This window comes from Rhododendron vialii, chromosome 8a, assembly GCF_030253575.1.
Source record: "Rhododendron vialii isolate Sample 1 chromosome 8a, ASM3025357v1".
NCBI classification, from domain to species: Eukaryota; Viridiplantae; Streptophyta; class Magnoliopsida; order Ericales; family Ericaceae; genus Rhododendron; species Rhododendron vialii.
In genome coordinates, this window is record NC_080564.1 from 26806747 (window position 1) to 26812929 (window position 6183).

Below are 6183 nucleotides of genomic sequence, written 5' to 3' on the forward strand. Positions count from 1 at the left end.
TGAGGATGATGTCCGTCCAAAGATTGAGACGTGGGAGTCCCTAAAGAAGGAATTGAAGGATCAGTTCCTGCCTTGCAATTCTTCATGGCTTGCAAGGGAGTCGCTGAAACGATTGAAGCACACTGGTACGGTGCGAGATTATGTGAAGGAATTCAGTTCGTTGATGCTTGACATCAAGAACATGTCGGAAGAGGACAAGCTGTTCAACTTTATGTCGGGTCTGCAGAATTGGGCTCAGTTGGAGCTTCGAAGGTTGGGAATCAAAGACTTGCCGATGGCTGTTGCTGCTGCCGACGGCTTGGCCGACTTCAAACTGATGGGTAAATCCAATGCTTCTGAATCTAGCGGTTCGAAATCGAAAACTAAGAACAAGAAGGATGGTGAAAAGAAGGCTGGTTCAAAGAAATGGGAGAAGCCCCAGAAGTCGAAGCCGACGGGTGACAATAAATCGCAGGACAAGGGGAATTCCAATTCTGGTTGCTTTATTTGTAACGGGCCACATCGGGCAAAGGATTGCCCAAAACGTGAGAAGCTGAATGCTATTTGCGTTGATGAAGCCAAGGGGGCAGATTCTGACTCGGATGGTCATGTTCGAGTCAACCCGTTGCAGTTACTGAATGTCATTCATGCAGACAAGGCCCCGGCCTCGCAGAGATCAGGTTTGATGTACGTTAAAGTGTTGCTTTGTAATATTGATGTGTTGGCAATGGTCGATACATGAGCCACACACAATTTCGTTTCAGAACGGTTGGTCAATTCGCTCGGCCTTAAAGTTGTCAAGAGTTCCAGTCGGATTAAGACGGTCAATTCCACTGCACAAACTATGCACGGATCAACCAGTGATGTTCAAATGAAGGTTGGTGACTGGAACGGGCGGGTGGACTTGATGGTGGTCCCACTTGATGACTTTGAACTTATTCTTGGGAATGATTTCTTTGTGGCTGCTAAAGTGGCTTTGATGCAACATTTCGGTGGGATATTTATTGCTGATGAGAAACAACCTTGCTTTGTGCCCCGGTGTTCCAAGGCAGAAAAAGCCAAGCAGGCAAGAGAAGATACGGGTGGTTGGCTGTCGGCAATACAAGTACAGAATGGGCTGAAGAAGGGTGAAATGACTTACCTTGCAGCACTGGTTGAGATTAAACCAGACGTGAAGGTTGAAGTCCCGGACGAGGTGGCAATCTTGCTAAAGGGTTTTGCTGATGTGATGCCTCCAGAATTGCCTAAGTCTCTCCCTCCTCGACGGGCTACGGATCATAAAATTGAGTTACTTCCAGGCGCTAAGCCTCCGGCTAAGGCCCCTTATCGGATGTCTCCGTTAGAGCTTGCGGAATTGAGGAAGCAGTTAACGGAACTGCTTGATGCTGGCTTGGTTCAACCCTCAAAGGCTCCTTACGGTGCCCCGGTTCTGTTCCAAAAGAAGCAGGATGGTTCATTGCGGATGTGTGTTGACTATCGGGCACTAAACAAGGTTACAGTAAAGAACAAGTATCCAGTCCCGTTGGTGACCGATCTCTTTGATCGGCTATGCAAAGCCTCCTATTTCACGAAGTTGGATCTCAGATCGGGCTATTGGCAAGTCCGTGTGGCAGAAGGGGATGAGGCAAAGACCACATGCGTAACTCGGTATGGTTCTTTTGAATTTTTAGTTATGCCATTTGGTCTTACGAATGCTCCTGCGACGTTTTGTAACTTGATGAACGATGTTTTCTATGATTGTGTCGATGATTTTGTAGTTGTGTACTTAGATGACATTGTTATCTATAGTGAGTCCTTGGAAGACCATTTGTCCCATCTTAGTGACGTGCTGTCCAGGCTTAGGAAGCACGAATTGTATGTAAAAATGGAGAAGTGTGAGTTCGCCCAACAGGAAATCAAATTCCTCGGGCATGTAATTAGCAAAGGCCATGTAAAAATGGATAGACGGAAGGTTCAGGCCATTTTGGACTGGCCGCCGCCTACCAAAGTGTCGGAATTACGATCTTTTCTTGGATTAGCTAACTATTACAGGAAGTTCATCCACAACTATTCAAAGATGGCGGCCCCTTTGACAGAGTTGTTGAAGAAAGATCAGACTTGGCAGTGGGAAGCTGGCTGCCAAGAGGCCTTTGAAAAGCTCAAGGTTGCTGTGGCAAGCGAGCCAGTGCTGCGGCTGCCCGACTTTGAGTTGCCTTTCAAAGTGCACACGGATGCCTCAGACAAAGCAATTGGAGGGGTACTTGTGCAAGAGGGCCATCCTGTTGCCTTTGAAAGCCGGAAGCTGAATGATGCAGAGAAGAGATATTCCACTCATGAGAAGGAAATGACGGCTGTGGTGCATTGCCTTCAAACTTGGCGAGTTTACTTGCTGGGTACAAAATTCTTGGTATTAACGGATAATGTGGCGAATACTTTTTTCAAAGTGCAGAAGAAATTATCGCCAAGGCAGGCTCGCTGGCAAGAATACCTTGAAGAGTATGATTTTGAGTGGAAGCACAAACCTGGTCGTCATAACCAGGTTGCCGATGCTTTAAGCCGCAAGGAAGTGCTGGGGTACATTGCTGCTATCTCTCAAGTTGCATCAGGCTTTGTGGACAGGATCCGGGTGAATGCTGGAAATGATTCTGAGTATCAAAAGCTGGCACAACAGGTCAAAGACGGAACTGTTCGCAGGTATTGGTTGGAAGACAATCTGCTCCATGCCAAAGGAGACAGATTATACGTCCCTGTCCTTGGGGGCTTGAGGCAGGAGTTGCTTAGAGAAACCCACGATCCACAGTGGGCTGGCCATCCGGGAAGGCAGCGCATTTTGGCTTTGTTGTCACGCTCTTATTATTGGCCAAAGATGGAGGACGACGTGGAAGCCTATGTCAAAACCTGCTTGGTTTGCCAACAGGATAAGACGGAGCGAAGGAAAGAGGCAGGCTTGTTGCAGCCCTTATCCATTCCAGAGAAGCCTTGGGTTTGTATCTCTATGGACTTCATTTCTGGGTTGCCGAAAGTTGATGGTATGCGTTCAATTATGGTTGTTGTTGATCGTTTCTCTAAGTATGCTGTTTTTATCCCTGCACCACATAAATGTCCCGCTGATGTTGCTGCTGACTTGTTTTATAAGTATGTGGTGAAATACTTTGGGTTGCCCGAAGATATTGTCAGTGATAGGGATACTCGATTCACGGGTCGATTCTGGACAGTGTTGTTCAACTTGATGGGTTCTGAGTTAAAATTCTCCACAGCAAATCATCCGCAGACAGATGGCCAAACTGAAAGGATTAATTCGTTGTTGGAGGAGTACTTGAGGCACTACGTCACAGCAAGTCAACAGAATTGGGTGGAGTTGCTGGACAGTGCACAGTTTTGTTACAACCTGCACAGATCGTCATCGACGGGTGTTAGTCCGTTTGAGTTGGCTTCGGGCCAACAGCCCCTTACTCCTCACGAGGTGGCTAGGACCAGCACAAGAGGTCGGTGCCCTGCTGCTTATAGATTTGCTCGTGCAAAGCAAGAGTTGCTTGAGGAAGCCCAAGACAGTTTGTCAAAGGCAGCAAAGCGAATGAAGAAGTATGCGGATAAAGGAAGGCGGCCACTGGAATTTCAGGTTGGGGATAAGGTTATGCTCAAACTTACTCCCCAAATCTGGAAGAAAATCAATAGCAAGAAGGTGCATCGCGGGTTGATTGCACGCTACGATGGTCCCTTTGAAGTTGTAAAGCGAGTGGGGAATGTTACTTATCGTTTGAAATTGCCGGACAGGTTGAAGATTCATCCCACATTTCACGTCAGTTTTCTAAAGCCGTTCCATCCGGACTTGGTAAACGTGGGAAGAAAACAGGCTCAACGGGCTCCTCCAGTGATTCGGATGCAATTTGACAAAGGGGTGGACAAAATTCTGGATCATAAAACGGAAGGACAGAGCAAGAAAAATAGGAGAACCTCCTATTTGGTGAAGTGGAAGAGTAGGCCCGATTCGGAGGCTACGTGGGAGAAAGATGTGACTTTGTGGCAGTTCGAAAAGCAAGTTCAGGAATACCTACAAACCTTACCGACGAGGACGTCGGCCTCCTCTGGTGGGGGTGGTTTGTTAGCACCTTGATTTCCAAGGCTTGCTAAGCTTGGCTAGTGGTGGCACCTTGCACCCTAGCCAACCGGTGGAAACTAAGGCATGAGGCAGGCATGTCTTTTCAAGGTGACCCGATGGTGTCGGTTGGTGTCGGCACTAGTCCGTTAGGCAAGTGGCAGCTGGGATGCAAGTGATAGCCCGATGATTATTGGAGCATGGATGCTAAACGGGAAGCTAGCTTGTGGGACAATGCAATCAGAAAACGGCTAAGTATTTGGAGCTGGGTTGGATCACGAAATTGGCCAGGCAGCCTTGATTGGGATCAAGCAAAACGGTTATTGACGGTTACTACATTCTGCACAAGTCGCTGGCAGGCAGGGACAGGTGTCCCCAGCAGAATCGGGCAGTTATTAGCAGTTATTGCCAGGCAGTTTTACTTTCCTATGTGTTGGCAGCTTGCGGCTGTGCCAGCACAACCCTAGGGCAGTTGGGGGTGTCAACTGCAGATCATGGGGCCACCCCATGATCCCATTTCACTTAGTGGCCACGTTTTATTGATTGTAGCCTTATAAAGGCACTGCATTTTCGAGTCTAAGGCAGAGGGATGTTCTGTCTAGTACTCTAAGTGTTTTCCTTGTATTGTCGGTGCAATAAAAGGTTGGGAACGGGTTCCTGTAAACGGTGTGCGTGCTAGACTTCATTCAAACTCATGTGTGTGTGTTTTACTGTGGGCTGAGACCAAGTCTTGCTGGGAAACTTGGTGCCATCACGGGCAGAATCTGTAGGCGAAATTCAGCCCCGTGACACCTTGCAAGGCGATGACGCGTGACCCGGCCGTACCAATTACTGCCGATCGAAAGTCTCCCAACTGCTCAGATGGGGACTGCTCCACATGGCCTTGCAAGGCGATGACGCGTGACCCGGCCGTAAATGATTTGCAGCGAGTTTGTCGTATTCCGTTTGTTCTTGCCACGCGGCTGAACCAGACTGGTGCGGCGAATTTGTCGTATTCCGTTTGTCATTTTCCAAAAGCTAACCACTCCAAAGAAAGTAGAGAGTAACTTCTCAAAAGGGGGAACGAATCTTGTTATCAATCTTTAGCTTCATGGAAAAGTTCTCTCCTCCTGCCATTCTCCAATTTTTGGTGTCAACACGACTCACTTTTTTTTAAGACTGATTCTGCAAAAGATATAGGAGTAGAATTTAGCTTCGAGGAAAAGTTCTCCCCTCCCGTCATTCTCATTTTACCATTTCGTTTTCACTAAAAAAAAACTTTTCAGTAATTTACCATCTCGTTCTCCTAACAAAAAAAATTGTCAATATGTTTTTCTACAGTAACTCTACTAAAAAACCGTCAACAACTTATTCATTATTGGAAACAACTTGACATTTCTTGACAACTTATTTACTACCGGAAACATCTAACAACTTCTCGACCACAAAAAAAAATTTACAAATTTTTCACTACCGAAAAGATCCCCTTAGTGTTGGTTAACAGTGATTATTAGTTTTCCTTTGAACCACCCTTTTCTTTTTGGTTTGCATAAGATTGTGCGAATAGGGAAAAGAAGCAAAAATCCAAGAAGAGGGGCAACATAAATAAGCAAAAATGTGTGTTTTTTCCGCTGTAACAGCAGGTGCACTATCATTTGAAGGCATTAACAATAGGAACTTGATTCGTCTCAGTGTGGCCGAGGCTGTCTGGTCTCTTACTAAGAATGTGGGTATAGACTACATGGGGATGATAGGAAGTTATAAGCAAAATTATGGCAATGAAAGATGATGATGATCACTGGGTTAATATTCAGGCTCCTTAGAGCATCCTCATTGTAATAAGCAAATGGGTGTGAATAAGCAAATTTAACAATGCTAAAAAAACATCACACATTAGGCCATCCACAGTGGCATAATCAAAAGCAAATTATTTTTAAAGTTAACAATATTGGGGTAAAAGATGGCTCACAATGGTATAATCAAACTTAACAACATTCTTAGAAATAATCAAATTTTGGGCTTTGGATAACCAAAACTAGCAACATTTTTCAATAATCAAAATTTGTGGATCTCACACCACATAAATTAATTGGTTCTAAAATTTATGTACACGCGTGTTTCAAATGGTATTTTCTTCGCCAGCTCTATAT